Source organism: Gekko japonicus, unplaced genomic scaffold (genome assembly GCF_001447785.1).
Source record: "Gekko japonicus isolate JY-2015 unplaced genomic scaffold, Gekko_japonicus_V1.1 scaffold5244, whole genome shotgun sequence".
NCBI classification, from domain to species: domain Eukaryota; kingdom Metazoa; phylum Chordata; class Lepidosauria; order Squamata; family Gekkonidae; genus Gekko; species Gekko japonicus.
Genome location: NW_015167209.1, coordinates 1 through 11,905, shown reverse-complemented (window position 1 = coordinate 11,905; position 11,905 = coordinate 1).

Sequence of the window (11,905 nt, the reverse complement as noted above, 5' to 3'; positions counted from 1 at the left end):
CTGCACCGGGCATTACAGGCCGTGGCTGGTTGGCTCCGACTGAGCAGGCTGAAGTTAAACCCGGCGAAGACGGAGGTCCTGGGCCTGAGTCGCGGTGGTTTGGGGTTAGGGCTCCCTCTCCCGACCTTCGATGGGGTGCCTTTGGTGCCAGCGCCGGAGGTTAGGAGTTTGGGAGTGCTCCTGGACTCCTCGTTATCAATGGAGGCCCAGGTGGCAGCCATTGCCAAGTCAGCCTTTTACCACCTGCGGCTGGTGCGGCAGTTGGTCCCCTTCCTCGACCGCAGTGACTTGGCCACAGTGATCCATGCGACGGTCACCTCGAGGCTAGACTACTGTAACGCTCTCTACATGGGGCTGCCTTTGTCGCAAATCCGGAAGCTGCAGCTAGTGCAGAATGCTGCGGCCAGGCTGTTGATGGGTCTTCCTAGAAGGGACCACATCCAGCCTGTGCTGAAAGCGCTGCACTGGCTGCCAATAGCGTACCGGATTCGTTTCAAAGTGCTGGTTCTTACCTTTAAAGCCCTACATGGTCTGGGTCCAGCTTACCTAAGGGACCGCCTTTCCTCATATGTTCCCCCGCAAGCACTTCGGTCCGGGACCCAACATCTCCTGGCAATGCCAGGTCCCAAAGAGGCCAGGCTGGCCGCTACCAGGGCCAGGGCTTTCTCGGTGGTGGCTCCTATCTGGTGGAATGAACTCCCGGAGGAGATCCGGGCCCTGCCGGGACCTTGTGCAGTTCCGCAGGGCCTATAAGATGGAGCTCTTCCACCAGGCATATGAGTATGAGCCGCCACTACCATCATCATTATTCCATCTTTACCTGACCCTGGATGAGGGAACATCAATGCTTCCCTGGAGCAGACGATGCTGAACAGTTGAAAATGCCATCTGTGAAATTTCATGTTGAACACCTAGAGCACTTTAGTCAATAAAATGTTTTGTACTGTTGGGATTTTAAATGGTTTTAATTATGTTTTATATTGGCATTTGCCCCTATGTAAGCCGCCCTGAGCCCGCATTGCGGGGAGGGCAGGGTATAAATTGAATAAAATAAATAATAAATAAACAAACTGTTAAGAGCTCCGAGAAAGACGATAAGCAACAGAAAGAGATAAGGGACTTATCCTCCACACCCATGAAAGAAAAAAGGAATGTTTCTAGGAAAGAAAAGGAAGCAAAGGATTTCATAAAGCAACCGCAGTTTGTAGCTCACATAAAAAGGAAGAAGCGAGCTAAAACTCACCGAAAAGTGAAGACGTTTGCCAGAAAGAAAGCGAGGTGCCTCTCAAAGGAGAATAATAATAAGGAAAATAAAATGCTGCTGATAGAGCTGATAAAATAGAAGAAGCAGAACCCTAAAATGAGAGATGGTGAGTAGAAAGGACTAAAACATCTAGGCACGGTCATCAGAAAGAAATTGTTTCAGAAAACAATGTGGCTGCATGTATTATGTGGTAGAGATGGTGGAATTGGAAATGTTTGGCAAAGCTGTTTTGATTATTCTTTTGAATGGTTAAAATGATTCTGGGTAAACACTCTGCAGAAAACCACATGGCAGTATGTACTGTGTAGCAGATAACTGCTTCTATGTATTTAAAATATGTAATGCTCAATGTCTTAGGTTCTGAAATGGAAATCTTTGGTAAAGAGGTTTTGTCTATGTATGTGGTTCTGGGCAAATATTTCCTCTGTATTCTAATTGCTTATATATTCAAATGCTGCATGTACCTATTCGTTTATTGGTTGATTTTTGTAAATTACTCATGAGCTAAAGTTGATGATTAGTGGAAGAGGGAATGAAGTAATGTATTTATAATTTTGTTTTGTTAGATAAATATTTAAGCTATCAGACCCTAAAAAATAGGAATGTAAATGCGAGACCATAATTTACTAAATATGGGATATTTGTGTTACGAGCAATCATTAAAAGATATAAAAATATAAAGCAGGACAGAAATGAGACTGAAAATAGAGCTTTACTATGATAGTACACTATAATATGCTGAAGGCTTTAGTTGCTAGAACAAAAGTATTTGGTAAAGTTGTTTTGCCTATTTATTGAAGGTTAGAGTATTCTCGGGGAAACGTTTGTTTTTTAGTTTTATTTCTATTTTATCCTTTTATGGCAGCTTTCAAATTGCTTGCATATTAAAATGATATCGGCAGTATTTATGGTCATGCTTAGGATGATAAAAATAATGTTTAGGCTGAATTAAGCTTTTGCTGAGTTAATGCTGGGTAAAGATTGTCTAGGAGGCGACTTAGATAACATGAGTTAATGGGATGAATGTGTGGTAATTGATAAATAATCATGTTATAAATAAGAAGAACCTATATGTGAGGTTGGGAATGATATGTTCTATGTATTAAGGAAAATATGTATAAATTTGTGGCCAGATAAGATTTGTGAAAATATGATTGGTAATTTTGGTATGCTGAATTGTTCTGTTGCATTAAGCAATCTATCTTTGTTTTTTGTTTATGTGTTTGTTCAGAAACCAATAAAGAAATTATTTTAAAAATATATAGAGAGAGTTCTGCAAACTCAAGGGTCTCCCATTTTGCAGAGAAATATTTGTTTTAACACACACACACACACACACACTACTAATGTGGAGCTCCAATGGAATAATAGCAGAACAAGTGCTGAAGAGGACATCCAAAATTATTATCTCAAACCACCTTGTTAAAAAAAAAACCTGAGACCCTGGAGAGCCACTGCTACTCTGAGTAGACCAGGGGTGGGGGAGAAGCTTGCAATGCTCAGACATTTCATGTTCTTCCCTTGGGTCCTAGGCTCAGACCATTTATATTTGTAGTTTATATTGGGGGGGGGTTGGGACCAGTCAGGGTTAAAGTAGAGAGTTCTGCAAACTCAAGTGTCAGCTCGCTGCCATAAAGATTGGTGGTGGGGGACAGTTCACTCCTTGGAATGTACTTTTGGTTTCTTGGTTGCGATGCTCTCTTATCTGTATGTTTTATGTGCTTGGCCTTGGCTGCTTCACTGTACCACCTTCTCTGGGAAAGTGGGACCGTTACTTTCTGGCAGGGCCCTCTTTGCCCCTCCTTGGTTCTTAGCCACGCAGTGACCCCCTTTGAACATTGTATATCACTTCACCCTGCGCTTTATGCCTTAGTCTTAACACAGTTCCTGAAGTAGAGGTGTTCTGCCAATACTGATCAATAAACTTTCCTTCTGAAGAAGCGAATTGTTGGTTCTGATTGTTGCAGGAGTCTGATAGAGTGTTAAGACTCTCTGTGATCTCTGAACTCGCACCCAACAATGGCAGGCGAGGAAGAAGAGATCGTGCCTGTTACAACTGAGGAAGAAATCCCGGTGACAACCTTGCCACCAGTCATGACAATGGTGGGGGCCACCGGGGAGGGGTAGAAGCACCCTTGTTGAATCAGTTCTGGTGCAACCCCAACCCCTATGCCTGGGCAAGGTTCTCAGAAGAGCACTGCGAGATGTGGAGTACCCCAGTCCACCCCAAGATGATGACTGGGGTAGGGAGGCTTGAGGTAGCGCCGCTGAGGATGGCCGCGGCTGTGAGAGAGCCCAGAGAGGATCATTTGAAGCAGATGCAACAGGCGTTGCTGGCCAAGCAAGATGAACTATGTCAAGAATTGCTTGAGGCACTGATGGCGCTACCCCAGCTGGTCACGACCACGGTGCAGTACTAAATGGGATTGCAGCGCCCCAGAGCAAGAGGACAATCAGCCCCGGCCGGTGGCCCAGCTGCTCCCACGCAACAGCCAGCTGCACCTCCAGCAGCACTCCCAGTGGGCCCTCCACTGGGACCGGCACCTGCGCCGGTGCCAGGTCTCGAATGACCAAAGGAGCTGCTTAAAGCCACATACGATGGGGACCCTGACAAACTGGCATTCTTTACCCTGCAGGTGCAAAAGTTCCTGAGGGACTGGGGCCACCTGTTTCCATCTGACAAGCACCGCGTAGACTACATCAGGGAGAATCTACATGAGCAATCGGCTGACTGGTTCGTGGCACTGAACAACATGCAAGCCCCAGAGCTGAGAGATGACCAGACATTCATGTGGGCACTGTGGTGGCAATATGAGGGTCCAAAGGGGATCAAAAAAGCTCAGAACCACCTGCGAGCATTGAAGCAAGAAGCCTGCTCCATGAGAGAGTACTCCAAAGAGTTCAAGAGGTACGCCTCCAAGATCCAGGGATGGCCTGAAACTGTGTTGGTGGAGCAGTACAGGATCAGGCTTAACAACCAGATCCTGGAAGCTGTGCTTCAAAACATGAATCCAGTGACATTGATGGCATGGGTGCATGAAGCAGAGGAAGCAAAGAGCTGTTTCCAAATGATGAAGGCACTGGGAGTCCGAGGCATGGGCAGGCAGGGAGGGGAAACCCTGAAGAGCCCCCCCCCAGAGGCCATGGAGCCCACCCGGGAGCAATGCATGCATCTACGTCTCTGTCTCCAATGTGGCGCAGGTTGTAAAAAGCCTGCAGCTAAAAGCTATCACCGAACAGCCACTAGGCTGTTCAAGTCCCACCGTGGCCGGGGTGAGCTCCCGGCCCCTGTCCAGCTTCCACCTACCCAGTGGTTCGAAAGCCCTAGGGCAAGTAGATAAATGGGTATCTGCTCTTAGAGAGTGGGGGGCACCCTCCTTCGGCGGGTTGTGTGCGGCGGCGGTGGTGGTCGAGCAGAGCAGCGGGTGACGAGCGGCGATGCGGAGACAACATGGCAGCGGTCCGGAGCCGGGAGACGAGCAACCCAGGCGGCGAAGTGGCCCAGGAGGCGTGGTGGTGCAGCGGCACAGCACGGGCAAAGCCAATGAGGCCAGAGGCCAGTGTGGCAGCTGTGCACAGCCGCGCACCTGAGGGCCCACGCCAGAAGGAGTTGCTGCCAGAAAGGGATCTCGCCGAGACATCGTCGCCCTGGAATGAACCCACCTTGAAGAAAGAGCAACATCTAGCGAACACACCCTGCTTGGGTGCCTGGTAGGCATTTACTTCCCCCCTATACTATGTGGCCGTAGATAGGTTGTTAATATTTCTCTCTGTAAACTGCTCCGAGCCTTCGGGAGGGAGTGGTATATAAGTTGAATGTAATAGTAAAAAATAATAATAATGTGGAGAATTGGGCCACTGCGCCACTTCCTGCCCTGCGACAACCCTGCCAGGTGGGCCAAAAGGATCAGAGAAGAAATCTACCAGAGGAGAACCTAAGAAAGGAGGGGCCCTGCAACCCAAGTAACAACGAGCCCTGCAGCTCGGGACCGCGGTCACCGAGTCCTCCAGTGAGGGGGAAGCAACCCAGCCGGTGGGAAATGTCTGGGACCTGCTATGAATGGTGTGAGAAAACAGGTCTGTCCCAAGATGGTGCCAAAAGTGGTGAGCAACCCCCCTCCCATTTTTTGTGACTGTGACACTGGCCAACCCTGAAATGGACACTGAGGTGCGAGTGCGGGCCCTAATAGACTGTGCCCGAGACATTATTAGCCAATCCATTGTTACGGGTCTGGGATTGGCCACCCGAAGACTCTCAGAACCATTGATATTTACCCAGATGGATGGGTCCCTCATGAGTGAACCATGTAGATACCAAACGGTGCCTGTGGTGTTGGGCACAGGATCTCACTGGGAGACGAGGACTTTTGTAATCACCCCTATGGCTTGGTTTTCCCTGGTATTGGGGAACCCCTGGCTCCGTTACCACGACCCAGCTATTTCATGGAGCCAGAGAACTGCATATTTTACTTCCAAAGGGTGCACGCCACATAAGTGGGACTCCAGTTAGGGGGAGGAACCCAAAGCCACCCGGGAGCCAGCCTGCCTAGCGCAAGAGGAGCTCCGCTCCATTCCCAGAGAGTACCGGGACTTGATTAGGGTGTTCGAGGAAAGTGAGGCCGACTAACGTCCTCCCCACTGGAACACTGACTGTGCCATTGAGATATTATCAGGCCACAAAATGCCCAAGGGAAAATTGTACTCCATGAGCTTAGCAGAGAAGGAGGAACTACGCAAGTTCATTGATAAGAACTTAGATCATGGTTTCATACACCCCGCCTCTTCCCCTTTTGCGGCCCCTGTCTTGTTCTGAAAAAGAAAGACGGGGGCTGCGCCTCTGCACAGATTACAGAGGACTTAACGCAGTGTCCACTTTGAATGCCTGCCCCCTCCCACTAATCAAAGACTTACTGGCGGAGGTGGCTAAAGGAAAGGTCTTTACGAAGTTAGACCTTAGGGATGCCTACTTTCGGGTGCACATAAGGTAGGAGGATGAGCACAAAACTGCCTTCAATACTCCATTAGGGCAGTTCAAATACCTGGTGATGCTGTTTGGGCTGCAAGGAGCGCCCGGGGTGTTCATGAACTTGATCAATGAAGTATTGCACAAGCACCTGTTCCAGGGGGTCCTTGTTTTTAGACGATATCCTTATCTACTCTCAAGATAAGACCTCACACATAGCACTGGTGAGGGAGGTGCTGCAGACCCTCTACAACCACAAACGTTTTGCCAAATTGTCAAGATGCGAGTTCCATCAGGAGGAGGTGGACTTTCTGGGCTACCGCATCTCGCGGCGGGGGCTGGAGATGGACCCAGCCAAGGTGGCCGATGTGTTGGGGTGGGGGCCCCCCCAAACCCAGAGGCAACTCCAATCATTCCACAGGTTCATGAATTTCTATAGGCCCTTCATCCCCAACTTTGCCCAGTTGTCCCTACCTCTCACAGACCTGCTAAAGACCAAAAGGAAGGGGCCTGAGTGGGCAAAACCCGGGGCTCACCTGGTGTGGACAGACGAGTGCCAGGAAGCATTCACCATGTTAAAGCAGCTGTTCACCACTGAGCCAGGCCCGTAGCTCACATGGGGCCCACGGGGCCCGGGGCCCCCACGAGTTTTGTGGGCCCCCTCCCCAATCCTCTGCTCCCCCTCCCCCTGGAACGGCAATGGGGCCTCCGCAGTGGGGGGGAGTGCGCGGCGCGTCCTTCCCCACCACTCCGCCAGCCTCTCCATGCTGCGGCGGCGGCAGGTTCCCGGCTCCTTCCGGTGTCTGGGGCATGAGGAGGAGGTGCCCAGAAGATGCGTCTCTCTCTCTGCTGGGAAGCCGCACCAGACGGGCCCCGCCCCAGAGAGAGGCCAAGCGCGGCGGCCAAGATCCAGCGTCAGCCCCAGCAGGGGTGAGGGGAGGGCGCCTGGGCCGGCTCACACATGCTCCGCCTCGCCTCCCGAGCCAGGTCGCTGCTGCCACCGCTCCTCAGCGAAGCCCCCCGAAGCCCCCTTCGGCCGGCACCTGGAGCCGCTCGGCAGCACCTCAGCATTTTCTCCTGTCGCTTCGCGAACAGCCAAAAGGGGGAAACATCCATGGGGAAAATGGCATATTACAATTTTTGATTTGAGGAGCGGAGCTCGGTTGAGACCATTGTTAAGAGGAGGGTGGAGACGAGGCGCCTCTTAAAGCTCCAGCAGCCACTTTTCCAGCCGGGGGAAAGCCAGGATTAAGGAGGGAGGAGACCCGGGAAGGGGATTTTGCCTTCCTTGGAATTAAATTTCGCGGAGTTACAGCTGGAATGGCCCATTCCTTCCCAGCCGAGGCTCACTCGCGAGCCCTCTCCATTCAATCGTAACAGTCCTTAAGCAAAATCGAACGCAAAGCCAAGTTAAACGGGCAGATAATTTTTTGTTCTATAACTCACGTGCACGGGGGGGAGGAAATAAAAGTCTAGAATCGCTAAGAAATCAGCTATGGGAATAAGCAAATGCACATTACTAGATTAAGAACCATGCATTTCTTCTATGGAGGGGTGCACAACCCGGGATCTTCTTCCCAGCAAGGGGGGAGAGGCAATGCAGTAATAGCCAAATGCAGAGGGATAGGAAGATCTAAATAATCTCACAATCTCACTTCGTATTTGTATGTTCTCTGTCCTCGTTTAACCCTTTTACGTGCTGTTATCACAGCAAGAATTTCTCTCCAGAAGGTGATCAGATCAGAATGGCATGTTCTAGCTCCCAACGGTTCTCCAGGAATCGGGGATCCCGTGTAATCAGTTTATAGATCTGAATTCTCAACACCAGGACGCAAATCTGTTGGGCACTGCGGTCCGTTTGTTGTGTTAAAAAAAGAGTGCGACCGATAGTAAAAAGTCACGTCCCTCCAAGACGAGGGTGTTGCTGGCCTACTTGACTTAATATGAAGCAGAACGTGAGGATCCGCCGGGAGGGAGCCCTTTTTACGAGGAAAGCGGCGGTCCCTCTTCCCCGGCAGCAGCGGCAAGCCCCGTGGCCTGGCCTGGCCGGTGGCAGCCTGGTTTGGAGCGGCGAAGACGCTTGCCACCCCCTCGCAGCCGTCGTGGGAGGGCTCCGGGGGTGGCAGGCAGCTCCTGCCTCAGACCAGAAAAACAGCAGCGGCCGCCGAGAGGAAAAACACCGCCTCCCCCACACCGCCTCTTCCCGTCCGACCAGCCGGCATGGAAGGGGCAAAACCACGCTTCGCCCCATCTTCACCCACCTGCCCCCGTGTCTCTCCAGGTGCGAAGGTGCTTTGGAAGGAGAGGGGGGTGCGCTTGCCGCCGCGGTGTGGGAATGGCACCGGGGCTTTCTTTTTCTCCGGGTGGCACCTTTCTTGCATTTGGGGGGGGGGGGCTTGTGCCCATATGATGGCAATCCCGTGCATGGCTTTCCTGGGAGTAAACTTCCTTGACTGCATGGGGGATTGCTGCTGAGTAAAACGCACATTGCATACGAGTAGCCGCACGTTCGTTCCTTTTCTGATGTGTATGTGGGAGTGAGGCGTGCAGTGGGGTCACTTCCGGGTAATGTGTGTGCGGCGCGCGTGCACCCACACTCCGGCCCCATCACTTTCCCCAGGGGCCCCCCACTAGAAAGGCTTTAGCTACGGCCCTGCACTGAGCCCATTTTCCATCACCCCGATGAAAATAAAAAAATTGTGGTGCACGTGGATGCATCATATGTTGCTATAGGAGGGGCCATTTTCCAACAGGGGGAGGATGGAAAGTTGCACCCTTTGGCTTACATGTCAAAGAAATTCCACTGAAAGGAACTGGGTGGTGTAGGACAAAGAAGCAGCCGTGATCCAGCTAGCTTTAAGCACCTGGCACCATTGGTTGGAGGGGGCGAGGGTTCCTTTCGAGGTCTGGACTGATCACAAAAACATAGAGGCATTACATGCTCCCCGCCATCTTAACGCCAAGCAGTTGCAGTAGGTAGAGTTCTTCTCCAAATTTCATTGCACATTACATCATTTTCCAGGGACAGCCAACTCACTTGCTGATGCCCTCTAGCGCCTCCCAGCCAACTCACTTGCTGATGTCCTCTAGCACCTCCCACAACATGCCAGCCAACAGGAGGAGGTAGTGGACTCAATGTTCATACCTTTCCAACTGGGAGGGGTGGTGGTGACATGGGTGCAAGCATGGAAAGCAGCAACTGCTGATCTGAACTCAGGTCAAATGCTTCCAGGCCGCCCTCTTTGACAAAGACAAGGCAGAAGTGGAGGCTGGCTAACGGATGTTGGTACAAAGGAGACGGACTGTTTGTGCCCACTAGCCTACGGGTGGAGATTTTGCACTTGAGACATGAATCCAGGATTGCAGGACATTATGGTTTCCTAAAAACATTACACCTTCTCCAGAGACAATTCTGGTGGTCACACATGTGGCGGGACGTCTCCCAGTATGTGGACTTATGCCAGACTTGCCTAATGTGTAAATTGCTTACCTCTGCAAAGATGGTCAAGAGGAAGGAGAGGTGAGACCAGCCATGTGGAAAGGGAGGAGGGTAGAACTTTTGTTCTGACATCAAAGTCCAATTTCTAGCCAAGTAACCCTGACATATTAAACTATGGACTAGTGAAGTATGACTTCCTGCTGTCCAGTAGGTGTGGTGCCAGTGAAAACTTAATGTTTCTCAGAAGAAACACAGTTTCAGTCATTGCTAGAGAATGAAGTAGTAATTTTAAAAATGCCATTTTCCAACTTAGAGAACATGTAGTGGTTCTAACACACATCTAGCTAAGGACCTCATCAAAATCAATTATTCCTATCAAAAATTAATATGAAGACAGCTTAAAATGTCATTTTTGATTCATTTTAATACCAAGTACAGCAGCAAACTGAGTGCAGCAGCAGAAGGGAAAAAAAGATATTATTTTTCAGAGACCTTGTAACTGAAAAATTGGAATGTCTGTGTCTCTATTGCTATAACCGCATGATTCCATCAACTTTATGATCCTTTCATATAGCAAACAAGAAAAGAACATACACCCAATAAATCAATTATGGAAGCTTTGAGAAAATGAGATATTAAACAATATTTGTTGCACAATCAAGATAAACATGCAACATGTGTACACATGCACCACAAACATGCGGAATTAAGAAATGTAGCCTTGCTGAAGACTCTTCACATCTAAGCTACCCAACTTGCACAGTAGCTGTTGATAGGAATCACTGTCTTTGGACTGTTTTTTTAATTTTATTTATTTATTATATTTCTACCCCGCCCTCCCGCCAAAGCGGCTCAGGGCAGCTTACAAGCAATTTAAAACCAACATTCGGTTAAAACCAACAATTACAAAATATAAAATACAGTTCCATAAAATCCCAGCTAATACATCCTATGATAAAGTGCTAGTGCGACACCACCAGCGTAATCGGTTCTTATTGGAACACCTGGCGAAACAGTTCTGTTTTAATGGCTCTCCGGAACTGCTGGAGATCCCGTAGAGCTCTAATCTCATGTGGGAGCTCGTTCCACAGCGTTGATGCCGCCAGGGAAAATGCCCTGGTCCTAGTTGCCGCTAACCTGGCGTCCCTAGGCCCAGGGGGGGCCAGACGGTTTTGCATTCCTGATTGCAGTGCCCTTGGGGGAACATATGGGAAAAGGCGGTCCTTCAGGTAGGCAGGCCCCAGACCATTTAGGGCTTTAAAGGTCAAAACCAGCACCTTGAAGCGAATCCAGAACGCTATTGGAAGCCAGTGCAATGACTTCAGCATAGGCTGGAAGTGGTCCCATCTGGGGAGACCCATCATCAGCCTGGCTGCCGCATTTTGCACCAGCTGCAGCTTCCGGAGTTGCCCCAAGGGCAGCCCCATGTAGAGAGCATTGCAGTAGTCTAGCCTCGAGGTGACCATAGCATGGATCACTGAAGCCAGATCATTGCGTTCGAGGAAGGGGACCAACTACCTAGTCAGCCGAAGATGGTAGAAGGCTGCCTTAGCAGTGGCTGCTACCTGGGCCTCCATTGTCAGGGAAGCATCCAGGAGCACTCCCAAACTCCTGACCCTCGGCGCTGGCACCAACAGCGCCCCACCGAAGGCCGGAAGTGGGGCCCCTAACCCCGGACCACTCCGATTTAGGCAAAGGACCTCCGTCTTCATCGGATTCAATTTCAGCCAACACGGCCTAAGCCATCCAGCCACATCCTGCAGCACCCGGTCCAGATCTTCCGGGGTAGAGCCAGACTGACCACCCAACAACAGATAGAGCTGGGTGTCATCTGCATATTGATGACAACCAAGCCCATGCCTCTGGGCAATCTGGGCAAGGGAGCAAATATAGATGTTAAATAACATTGGGGAGAGCACTGCCCCTTGGGGCACTCCACAAACCAGTGGGTTCCTTCGGGACTGCTTCTCCCCAAGTACCACCCTTTGTCCCCGACCCTGGAGAAAGGAGACAAGCCATTGCAAGGCTAGCCCCCAAATCCCCACGAGAGCTGGTGATCGACCATGTCGAACGCCGCCGACAGATCTAGCAACATCAGCACCACCATCCCACCCCGATCCAAATGCCTCCGGAGGTCATCTATGAGGCCAACTAGTGCTGTTTCTGTTCTGTAACCCGGGTGGAAGCCAGACTGAAAGGGATCCAGCATAGAAGTGTGTAACGATATGAGCTTATGTTT